The sequence below is a fragment of the Cololabis saira genome, chromosome 23 (genome assembly GCF_033807715.1).
Source record: "Cololabis saira isolate AMF1-May2022 chromosome 23, fColSai1.1, whole genome shotgun sequence".
NCBI classification, from domain to species: domain Eukaryota; kingdom Metazoa; phylum Chordata; class Actinopteri; order Beloniformes; family Belonidae; genus Cololabis; species Cololabis saira.
The window spans coordinates 24,252,575-24,265,566 of NC_084609.1; the positions used below are offsets into that span (position 1 = coordinate 24,252,575).

The window sequence follows — 12,992 nt, forward strand, 5'->3', positions numbered from 1 at the left end:
AAAAAACTAATTTCAAACAATAGCAAAGTTGCCGGAAAAAATGGCTGTATTGTGACACATGATGCCAGGTCAAATTCAGTGGGTTTCTAAGATGATGTTCACGACAACAAAGCAGGAAACACAGATTTGTAGCCCAGAAGGATTACTAAACTATCCAAGAAAACAAGTGATGAATAAGAAGATAAATATTCTTCACAATAAAGGCATTTCAGAATAAAAGACACTGACAATACCCCTATAAAGTTTCCCTTTCTGTCTAGATTTCTTCAACAACTTCCTGACTAAGATCACGTTGCACTGAGATGACGTGCTTTACCCTGAATGCTAGAGGACATTGTTTTGGCCAGACTTTCTTATAAAACAATTATAATAAAATTGTATTTTAATAAAGACTAAAACCATAAAGACAAACTAAAAAGACTTAAATATGACTATGGAACAGTAAAATGGAAAAACTGCAGCACAAACAGCAGCAGCGATTTTTATGTCTACAGTCTGAAGCGTATTTATTTCAATTTTGTATTTGTTTCTGTATCTTTAAATATCAATGAGCACTTGCCTGGTTTAAATGTGAAGAAAATCTGATGAGTAAAATGACACCAATCTGTTGAAAACTTCAACAGGAAAATCTTAAAATCAGTTTAGAAACTAAAACGGCTTTTAACCGTTCTGGAGCGTTTCATGTATTTAGACCAGTGCATCCCACTTTTTCTATCTGAAACTTAAAGCCACACAAAGGAGTGTTTTTCATATAAAAAGATCAGTTTCAGTTTGAAAGAATATGTGATTACTTTCATGACGCTTTGTTTAGCTCTTGTGGAATCACCCAAAGCAACTTTGGATTTCATCCAGATCATCTTTTGTGACAACTGCCCATCTCTTTACGTGAATGTGACCCGTACACAATGAGTGGACCTCATAGCAGAGGTGAGGAGGAGACTTAAGAACATAATAAAGGAAGAGAAATGAAAGAGTTATTGGGCAAAAACTAATTAAGATTACATCTTGGATAGTGTGGTAAAAGTGACTTCATTTCCATCCCTGGTGGGTTCTTTATAAACTGATATTTTTGCATGGACACATTTTTTACATACTAACTAATACATTATTCTCTCCCATCTAAAGACTATATACGTCGGAGTCTTAAGTTGCGGACTAAAGGTTTTGTAAAGAGTAGGGATTCTGCAGGACCACTGTTTATATGATGACACCCAACACACACAGGGCTGTTGGTTGGTGAAACCATCTGCATCATCAAACAACAGTTTATATGAGACATGGGAGCCCCTCCCCCCCAACTTGAGAACACCCCCCTTGATTATACTGTTGAAATATGTCTGCGACCTTGAAATTTCTCATTAAATCAGTTTAGAGATGCACCGATGTTTTGAGAAAGAAGTTATTTGATGTAAAATCTGACACGTAGAGTCTGACAAAGGCCCTTTAGCCTAATATAGCATAGTCGCTGGAAGCAGCAGGGATACAAAATGTTCTTATTTTAATGTTGTGACTTGTTGTACACTGTGTAGGAACAACTATTTAAAATGAAATATATTCAGATACATATAATCTCAGCGTAGCACCCCAACCTGGGTTCAGTGATTGCCTGCAGCAGCACTCTTCTCAGCCAAATGAGAATGTGGTTGCCTGTATGAATCTGCTTATAAGACTGTTGCATACCTCTGTGGTTGACATTTTGCCAAGTGTTGCCGTATTTCTTTAAGTCTAACTTCAGTATAAGTTAACAAAAAGAGTGTTTCCTGAGGAGATGAGGAGAAGTTAGATGGATAATTAAACATCAGATAGTTTAAAACCCCAGCCTTGTTTACTGTTTCTTTCAAGGTTTTACGGGTTTGACGTGAAATAAAAGCATGATTTTTAGTAAAACACTGGATGTTTCAAGCATGACATCTTGACTTTATTACGGAGTAATAATTTCAAAGTTTAATTGAATTAAGTACTTGAGGGGCGGCGTGGGCTTGATCTGAGTCGACCATAGATCGGGTGTAACTAGATCAGTGGAAATGTTAATTCGTGGGGGCTTTTGGAAGTGGTCTCCAACCTACTTCTGGCACAACTGTGAGCGCTGGAAGACAGAAGAGGAGCGACAGGCCGCGGCGGACGACAGGTGGTGAGGCCAGATGAAATTCACAGGGGAGGGTTAATACTGTTGAAGCGGCACAAGGAGGCGGGTCGGATTGCACGGCTTCGCTGCACCATGAGGAGCACACGAGTGGGACGTATATGTGTATTCCTGTTTGTGTGTTTCAGTTTCAGGGGGGAAAAGGTCACCGTGAGGCTCGGTCACAGGTGCCCCGTCATAGATGGGAACTAGGGATGGGCGGTATGGACTAAAAAATGTATCACGATAATTTCTGGCATTTATCCCGATAACGATAAAAATGACGATAAAAAAAATACCAATTCAACTCCACCTTTTTAACTATAAATCTATCACCACATTCAGTCTCTGGAGCCCCCAAAACACTGCTCTAAAAGAATACTTTCTTTCTTTCTTTCTTTCTTTCTTTCAGGCTCATAGCTTTCTTTCTTTCTTTCTTTCTTTCTTTCTTTCTTTCTTTCTTTCTTTCTTTCTTTCTTTCTTTCTTTCTTTCTTTCTTTCTTTCTTTCTTTCTTTCTTTCTTTCTTTCTTTCTTTCTTCTTTCTTTCTTTCTTTCTTTCAGGCTCATAGCTTTCTTTCTTTCTTTCAGGCTCATATCTTTCTTTCTTTCTTTCTTTCTTTCTTTCTTTCTTTCTTTCTTTCTTTCTTTCTTTCTTTCTTTCTTTCTTTCTTTCTTTCTTTCTTTCTTTCTTTCTTTCTTTCTTTCTTTCAGGTTCATAGCTTTCTTTCTTTCTTTCTTTCTTTCTTTCAGGTTCATAGCTTTCTTTCTTTCTTTCTTTCTTTCTTTCAGGCTCATAGCTTTCTTTCTTTCTTTCTTTCTTTCTTTCTTTCTTTCTTTCTTTCTTTCTTTCTTTCTTTCTTTCAGGCTCATATCTTTCTTTCTTTCTTTCTTTCTTTCTTTCTTTCTTTCTTTCTTTCTCTCAGACTCATCTTTCTTTCTTTCTTTCTTTCTTTCTTTCTTTCAGGCTCATAGCTTGCTTTCTTTCTTTCTTTCTTTCTTTCTTTCTTTCTTTCTTTCTTTCCTTCCTTCCTTCTTTCTGGCTCATTTCCTTCCTTCCTTCCTTCCTTCCTTCCTTCCTTCCTTCCTTCCTTCCTTCCTTCCTTCCTTCCTTCCTTCCTTCCTTCACGTACGTTGTGCGCGGAATTTTTTGGACGGTATATCGTGAACGGTAAAATATCGCCCATTCCTAATGGGAACCCCAAAACCCCTCACACACACACACACACACACACACACACACACACACACACACACACACACACACACACACACACACACACACACACACACACACACACACACACACACACTCAGTCAGTCAGGAGAGCAGGGTGTGGACAGGCCGGTCTGTGCGCTGGCCTCCGGCTCACTAGTCAGAGGTCAACGCCATCTGCACTCGCACTAATAACTCACAACAAAAAACAACACAAGGGTCAAGTAGTTTCATGGATAGAAGTCTCACGGCAAGGAGGAAGAAAAATCGCAAGCATGCGGACGCACATAAGTCACTCTGGAAGACAAGTCCTGCAGCTGTGATGTACCGAGCTGCTGGAAAGTGGTGAAATCTGGGCCCTTTTTTCAACACAGTGATAACAGACTGAGTATCTATTGACTACAAAGCCCCCCCACACCTGTCTGTTCCTGTGGCCTGAGACCAGGATGTTATCCCACTCCGCCGTGAGAGATCCATCACCTGGCACTCTCTGAGACACACATCCTGCACGGACTCCCGTTACTCTGTACACACCATCAGGGTAGACAAAATAAAGCAAACTTGATGGTTTCATGTTTTACACACACATGTCAACACATGTGCTAAAAGCTAAAGTCACAACATTTTAACAGCATCATTAAATTGTTATGTAACCAAGTATGTATTGACACAAACTGTTAACCAGTGAGCCAAACCACATAAACAGAGTAGCTCTACGTAACACACACATTATTTATTCTCCTTTTACACGACATTTACAAGTTTCCTTCCAGAGTGGGTTGAAACTGCATCGTTGAGGCTGGTTTTGTGTTAATTTGTCATTAAATGTAAAAACCATCTTCATCTCAGTCACAATATCAGGTCATCATAGTCTTCTCAAGCAGATGACACACAAGCGATTGTAATTTATCCTGTATTTACTAAACACTAATTAAATATTAAAATATTCAGTTGTGGACGAATAAGTAAGTAAAGCCATGTACTAATTACTACACTGAAAGCTAATTGGAATCCACTTCTAAGAGCTAAGACTAACTGACTAAGAGCTGCTTGGTAGAATGCAAACTTTTAAGTTTAAAGCACCTCCTGACGTGTGAACCAGGCCTGAGGACATACTGTAATATTTGAGTACTCAATCTGCACGAGGATAGAAAGGGATACGAAGTCATCTCAAAATCCTCAGGCATCCATCAGTCCACAGTTAGACATTTGTCATTAAATTGACAGTTCAGTGTCGTGGCTCATCTTCCTAGAAGCGGGCGCCCAGCCAACATGACGCCACCAGCACGACACAGAATCCTCTGAGGTTAAGAAGAACCCATGAGTTACTTGCACATATCATTGCTCATGAGTTTACCACTCATTAGTCATTGATCTGACAAGACACCCGTGACATGGTGGTGGGAACATCATGATTTGGGGCAACTTCAATGCTTCAAGGCCTGATACATTAGCAGTCATTCATTTCCATGTTTATCATACAGAATAACATCAGGGTGGCTACCCACCGACTGGAGCTAAGTAGAAGTTGGGAGAACAAGTAGGACGATGACCCTAAGCATCTATTAGGGCTGTTCGATTAATCGATTTTAAATCGTAATCGCGATTATGTAATTAGAACGATGTTAAAACGTGAAAATCGTAAAATCGATTTTTCACTTTTTTTTTTTTTACCTTGTCTGCACACATATTAATGATTGATACCATATTAATGATTGATGGAAATACCTCTCAATACCTGCGACAAGTGCCCCATCGGAGAGGCTCTTTAGTGTAGGAGGGGGCGTTGTAACATGCCACCGGTAGACCGGCTCGTGTTCCTTGCAAAAAACTTGCAAATGTGAATAGCAAATGTAATGACTATTTAGCATGCAAAGACCCAGTTTAGTTTAATTAGATAATGTCTTGTTTTATTTAATTGGAAATATAACTTACCGGTACTGTATGTTTGCAAGTGCTGATTTGCACATTTTTTTTTTCAGAGATAAAACTTTATATTTTATTATATTTTTTAAAACTTTTTTTCAACTTATTTTACAGAGTTTTGCACTTTATTCATTCATTTTTGGTTTAATAAGAGCAAAGTTTGCACTTAAAGCCCAATGGGGCAAATGTTCAATAAAAAAACAGCATATTTGAAATCATTTCTTTGCCTTTTGTCAATTCACAAAATAATCGTAATCGTAATCAAAAATCGGATTTTGAGAGAAAAAAATCGAGATTTTATTTTTGGGCAAAATCGAACAGCCCTAGCATCTATAACAACCAGAAAATGTCTTTAGAAAAAGAAAAGTGGCCCAGTCGAGGCCCAGACCTCGTCACAAACCAGCTTCTGTGAAAACGTCCCTGTGAACTTTGTTCAGATGTGATCCGGTTTGCTGCTGTGAACGTGTTTGACCAGCTTTTAACTTCAGCGGTTGGATTTAATGAGCCTGTTTACACAGAAGAAACAAGTAATGATAATAATTATCAGTTTAAAAACACTGATTTAGTTTGTTGTTGTAACTTAGATGGTGATTAGATCACATTTTATGGCAAATTAATGAAGGAAAAAAGTTCCAAAACAGTTACTTTGCCACTGCATTTTCTGTTTTCCATCCCAGCCAACACTATTAATAGAGCCCACCAGCTGCTACATGGGATCACACACACACATACGTGCATAGGATGGGCTGGACCCTACAAAGGGAGTGTCAGAGGCATGAAAAATAACATTCTGTGTGTTTAGGCATCCTACCTCGCACACACAGACACCGGCAAACAGGCGCACACATGGGTTTAACAGGATTTATGACTACAGAGAGTGATATAATACACCTTCTAAGTAAAACCAAGCTGACGACATCAAGGCTGCGGTGCTGTACGGCTTAAAGCATCAAGAGAAAATTGTTTATTAAGTACACACATACCCTTATCTGACAAAAATATCCTTTAATTCACCAGTCAAACTGTTGCAACGTTGCGCAGTGGGACGGCTTTAACTGAGTCATGCCCTCAAACAAGTTTTCCCCGGTGGTTTGCAGTTACATAAATCAACGACAAAACAAGAAAAAGGGAGCATCAAAGGAGTATATATTTAGAGGTCTGCGTTGCAGGTGGTGAGGGCAGGAGAGGTGATAAAAGTCGTTAAAGAGCTGCGAAGCAGGCCGCCCCAGCAACACACTTGTGTTTGCGTACAAAGACAAGTGACCACACACTTGCAGACACACACAGGGACAGAGAAAAAGCAAATACATGTGTTGATCAACCCCCGGCGTGCCCTGCTAACCCCACTCTGACTCTTTCACGCGAACACACAAGTGCCCTCGTGCAGTTAACACTCATGTCAGGTGCAGTGTGTTGCCACCTCGGTTGACAACTACACAAATTCCCTAAAGTATGTGAAACATACATAGATGAAGCTCTGGAAGACAGTCCAACGGTTGTCCAGCAGCAGCACACAGGACCAGATCAGGACTCCAGGGAACAACAACTGCAAAAGGGTTGCACTGGGGCCAAACATTTGCAATAAATTTGCCCAGAAACTAGTTTGCAAGCTTTTCACGGAAATTAAATGGAGTATAAAGGAATTAACAATAAATGGGAATTATTAATTGAGAGAAAATGACCTGGAAATTAGTTTTAATTTAACATATCGAGACATGAAAATAAAGAGACATGAAAATTGACACAAATGTTTAAAAAAAAATCACATTTGAGACTGAAATATTTGTCAATAGAAATATTCTTATCCTTAAATATTCTTATAACATTAAAGGAATTATTTTGATTTATCAACAAAAAATCATGATAAATTATTTAAAAAAATGTAAAATTGTTTTCAAAATTTCCTTTTCTTGTACAATAACAGAAAAACTAGCCAACAGAGGCCAGAAGAAACAGCGTTGCAGTAATAACTTATCTAGCAACATGGTAGCTAACCTCCTCTCACACGCGACTCACTATATTATAATTTACTAGATTGTTTGATGCTGTAGAGGTGAATGTTATACCCTGTTTACTACACAAAGCATCAAGAAATGTAGTGTGCATCCGATGGTCACTACACTAAGGATTTTAGGATTGATGTAAAAATTGTGCACGTACGTAGCTAACAGGTGGAACATACATCGTTGTTTCTTTTCCATTGTTCTTTGTGTTGCTTTATGTTGTGCAGCTATAATTTTGTCTTTATTTATGAATTTCCCTTCAGTGATTAATAAACTATTTTTAAACTGAATTGCATTTGCTTGCTAAACTGTAATTCCACAGCTCAAATATAATTACCCACATGATAACAAGATTAACTTTGAATGGAACATTTCCAACTTTGAAAATCCCTGGAACTTTTGCATCCCTAAATAGAACTGAAATATATATAACAGTTTGAACCTTTGACGCGACTTGCTGGTAACTGAAACAGGGAAGCAGCCAGTGTTTCCACCGGGGGCAACCCGCCTCCCAAACTCCACGGTGCAAAAGCAACACCCGTGTTTTGTCGGTCACGTAGCACACAGGTCTGTAAAACAACAGAAAACATTTCCAAAAGGTGACAGGCCCCATGCAGAGTTTCTGCATGGGGAAAACTGGAAGACAATATACGGAGTAAACCGTCTCCTCTGATATCAAATCACTAAATTCTTCTTCATTTATCAACTTATCCTGCAATTTCATTGTTGTCTTGTTTTTTTTATTTGAAAAAATGATCTATATTGAAAACTTTTATATCCAGCTGGAGAGAGAGGTACTTGATACCTTAAAAATATTACAGCCACACAGGAGGACTGCCACAATAAAAGCAGGAGGCCTCTACAACAGAGCATTGTGCAAATCCCCGCTATTCACTTTTAAAACCCTGACATTTTAAAACCCTTTTCACAGCAGTTTTACAGCTGAGAAGCCAATGAAAAGTCCTTTCAGACAGAGCTGCAGGAAAAGTTCGTGTGCATTTCCCTTTTCATTTCTCCCCCTCTAAGGCCCTGCTTAGGTGGGAAACAGAAAAAAACAGGCTTCGAATATTTGAATCAACACAAAAAGACTTCCAGCCAATCCCAGAGCAGATACTTAACCGACAGGCTTTTCTTTTTGGACACACCTGAACACCTTCAGCCTATCATCGGGGACAAACAAACTCAAGCTGGCAACATTCCTCCGTCTCTTTGCTAGTTTTTATCCTCTTTCTAATAACTTTCAGCTGATCTCAGCTGATTTCAGCAACAACGCTCATCTCTTCAATCTGTCCTTGTATGCCGTCACTCCCATAAAACGTTTTATTTTTCCCACAAAGGAAGTATTGCTCCCAGTTACAGCTTTAGTTTTCAGCAGCAACTCGATGTGGAGCCTCATCTCCTGTCATCTTTTACTTTCCCATGCCAACCAGCACCAGCATCTGATCAGATCATGTATCAGCAGGCAGCAGACACACCGGCAGACATCCTGTGAGAGGGACAGAGGAAACGTGCCCCGCGAAAAGCGGAAAAAAAAAGTCTAGAGGACAGAAAGGCAATCAAAGTATCATTAATCAAAAAAATAAGATACAGGAAATAAAAATACAATCAGCTTTGCAAAAATAAAAGCTAAATGTGAAACGAGAGTAGCACATCTTTAGAAATGGATAGCAGCAGACTACAACTGTGAATGGTGACGGAGTGACTCACTGGCAGAAACCTTACTACGCTGAGAGGTTTCAGCTGGAAACCCCCGTAATTTCACCATGTGAAAGGTCCAGGATAACAAAGATCTGATCACTGCTGGAAAACATCTTTGTTGTTTCCACCAAGATCTAGAAAACTTACATAGCTCTCCTCTACAATTTAAACATAACTAACAAGTCTGTAGGAGAAGTGATATATCGTGAACTTCATTTATTGCTACTGCATTATTAATTGTAATGCAAAAATAATCCATAAAATAGCCAACAGTAGTTGTGGGAAAGTGTGATAACTTATCGTGGCTAGACTTTTGTTTTATTTTTAAATTAAAAAAAATGTCTGTGCTTTCTAGTTTCATAGTGTATCTTGTTTTTGCTTTACTTTTGTTCCGAGTTCATCTAATGACCTCACTGTTCTGTTCCTGCCATCCACACCTGGTTGAAGTCGTTACTCTGCGCACTCATTATCAGACTTCTGTTGTTCGGTCAGGTGGTCTGAGCTCCTCAGAGACAACCTTTCCCTCAGCTTTTCCTTGATTTTTCTCTTTTGCCTCTCTTATGCCTGTACGTGAGTCTGTTCATGGAGAGCCTTTCATGCCACTATATCAAACAGCCTGCAATTCATCAATGGAGGCGTTGCAAGATGGCTCTTACTGAATTTCTCAATGGCGAAAACAATTATTTACGATAACAGATTCAGCTGGTGGAGGCTCCTCCAAGGTCACTGAGGGGGTTCAACCAGCAGCTAGTGCAGTTAGTCACATGACAAAACTAGTAATACACGTCTCCTGGTCTCGGCCACTCTGACCAGTGATTGGAAACCCTACATGTTTGTTGTTGTTGTTTTACCCCTGCAGCATCTTATGCTCGCTCGTCAACCAGCTAGGTGTTCTGACTGCAGGCAGTGATGGACTGATCCCCTGCAGAGGGTGTGCTGCCATCCCCGTGCTCCCGTTACACCTTTCTGCAACGCAAATTCCCACGGCACTCACTTTGACCCTGTTAAAGCTCTGTGGCTTCTGCCCGAGGCAGAACAGGAGTGGAACAAAACGTTACACCGCCTCACCTCTGTTCCACTCACACAGAGCAGCGGGGGGGGATGGAGATGTAATGAACTGGCTAGGTGACTGATGCTATAGACATTCCCAAATCTCACCAGCTAGTTTTTACAGTAAGATGTTAGAAACCGGTTATTGACCAAGGCATTGCTCAAACATTGAGGCACATTTCTAACGTTTCTGGCCGCATCTCTCAAGCTGATGATTTACCGGTACATAAATGATCTAAAATCTTTAATCCAAACAAAAAGTGCACATAGTTTTGTTAACTCTAGGTCAGGGCCAAGCTTAATGCTTAGCTAGATGAGCAAACCAGTTGCTCGCCGTAGTCGAGGAGCAGACGTGGCATTAATATATCTGGCATTAGTAAATCTCAGATGATCTCACCACAAGAGAACGCCTCTACTTCCTTTATCTACATACATGCTGTGGTCTTAATAAAACATCTATGGTGGGTCAAAACAACACATGTATCTACTACAACAGGAACTGATTCAACCAACACTGGTTATGGTTATGGTTTTTAGGGGTGGAGTCATTCACTCGACTTTGCTGTATTTTTGACATCTGTTGGTGTGTACTGCTTTTGAAATCGAGTAATAGCAAATTTTACAGCAAATTTTACAGAAATTGGATGGAAATGAAGATGTGCGTCTTAGATAAGTCCATGTTGATCTGCACATGCGATCCCACAGTACCCTGTAAGTCAGAATGACTCAAATAGTGTCATATGGTTGTGTTATCTCAGTTTTTTGATTTGGTGGTCACTTTAAACACCCAAACATGTTTTAAAGCCCAGATAAAAAGTCATTTTTCACAGAATATCTCCTTTAATCATTACTTGCAGGAGCGTCCAAATGCAAGCAAGAGTTAACCAAGTGTGTATGATTAACCACAGGAATGCCAGAGGCAGCAGGTTAGGAGATCCAGTCACAGAAAGAACAATTTATGGGTTTTAGGAAAGGAAGCAATGTTACCAGACTCCAACTGTACTTCATTTCATGAACACCTAAATACAACAATTTTCACATCAAAGGGGTGAAGTCCTATCAATCTGTCAACACCTGCCAAAACACTACGCCACTACGGTTAAAGCCAAAGACACCTCGCTATTAGTGAAATCACTGAGCCGAGCCTCTGGCAGCCTGCGCTGGACTGGAGAGTCTCTGTCTGCAGTCGCCTCCCCGCTCGTGCACGTGTGAGCAGATATCTGGAAGTGCTCGGTGAAAGCCCCTCTCATCCGGGTGGGTGAATTCCTCTTCTGATCAAAGTGCTGAGGATGGAGGTGGAAGCTTTGAACACTTGCAGATACATGTGGGTATGACAGGCAGCCAGGAAGCGGGACGTTGGAAACGGGAGGGAAGCATCTGTGAGAATCTGCCTTCACCTCAGTTTTCTAACACAGGTGACTGCTTAACTAGCATGTGCATGTGTGATCGTATATCACGAAGCCTTGCTTGGATACTCAGCTGTCGCAGGCTGATTTCCCAACAACACCTGAAGCTCTCTGGGAGGTCAAACCAGCATTTCTCCCTTGCTCTTTTTCTGTCCTCCTCCTCCTCCTCCTGCTCTCCGTCCTCCTCTCACTGCGGTGACCACACTAGCGGGATTAGCTGTCTCTTTTCAATCTCGTCTTTAAGCTTCTTTAGATGAAAATGTAGGAGGGAGCACACAAAAGATCCCTTTCTCCTCGGGACTGAGAGGTTCAGAGGGGAGCTGCCTGGGTGAGGTCTGGGTGGGTGTCGGGTCAGGGGTGGGGGCTGTCAGAGGGATAACATCCCCACCACAGCCGGAGAACAGGTGGGATTACACATCAACATGCTGACTGAACCAGGAGCAGTGATTGAAGCAACAGAAAAGGGAGCAAACAGGTGGGATGACAGCTTGTGGATGTCAACTGGACAGGAGGAAAAGACTTGACCGTCTGAGGAACAAAACCCACATTTACTGCACATCCCAAATTAGATTACATATTTCCTTCAAGACTAAGCTCCCAATCAGTGTTTGTTTATGAGTGAGACAAGCAATCTTCTTCTGACTCATGATTGAACCGTCCTCATTGCCACCGTCTGCTTTACTGCATTTCCCAATCTGAACCACTCCCACGTGGCAGATCTCTCTGCTGATGTCTCAAACTGGGCGCACAACATCTTTGTCTAGTTTTGCAAGGCTTATCGTGATACGGACAGCACCATCTCAAAGTTAGAACTACCATATTTAATGCATTGTCACGGAGGAATTACCTTGTCAGACTTATGCATTTGCAGATTTTGCTTTAGGTCACAACCCAATGTAGAAAGTGGGTCAACGTTTGGGTGTCTACAGTCCAAATACCTGGCTACCCCAGCTCTACACCAGCTCTTCAATGTAGCTATCCTTAATGCTGACATTAACCCAGGTCAATCTGACCATAGCTGTCTCAGGACGGCACCATGCCAGAAACATTAGGGCAGTATTAGAATATATACAAGTAATAAAAGCTTTACCATGGTGCCTTTATTCCACCTTACTGTGCTGTGTGAAATGAACAGAGGCACAAGGGTGTAACAATACTCCAACTGCTGCTACAACTCTGCCCCACCTTGGAGGATGGTTTGGGATACAGGCGTAACAGGACAGACATTTGTAATGTGTGAAATGGGAGTGCAAAAAAGCACAACAAAGCTCCAAGAATAGCTGCAAACTCTGGACTCAGGATAGACGTCAGTCCAGTACAAGGATGGTGGGAGTGGCCATAGAGGCCCGTTTAATAAATCAGCCCTTAACCGGAGACATTGGGGGCTTGTAACTTACTATGGATACCAAAGAAGAGGAAAGGATGGTGCTGTAGGGTTTGGAACGCAGTGATGCTTTAGGAAAGCATTACCTGGTGGGACAATATTGTATCTTTAAAGAAATGACTTTGAAGCCACAGTTGGAAAGTGGAGGCAGAATAAAGAGGGGATCTCCAGCACGTCTTTATATCATGA

The 12,992-nt window shown here is 40.8% G+C and overlaps 1 protein-coding gene across 4 annotated transcripts in view; it reads right to left on the reverse strand.

Annotated features, from left to right (window-relative positions):
• Positions 1-12,992, reverse strand: part of celsr1a (cadherin EGF LAG seven-pass G-type receptor 1a) — a 122,393-nt gene that overhangs the window by 61,352 nt on the left and 48,049 nt on the right. The window lies entirely within an intron of this gene.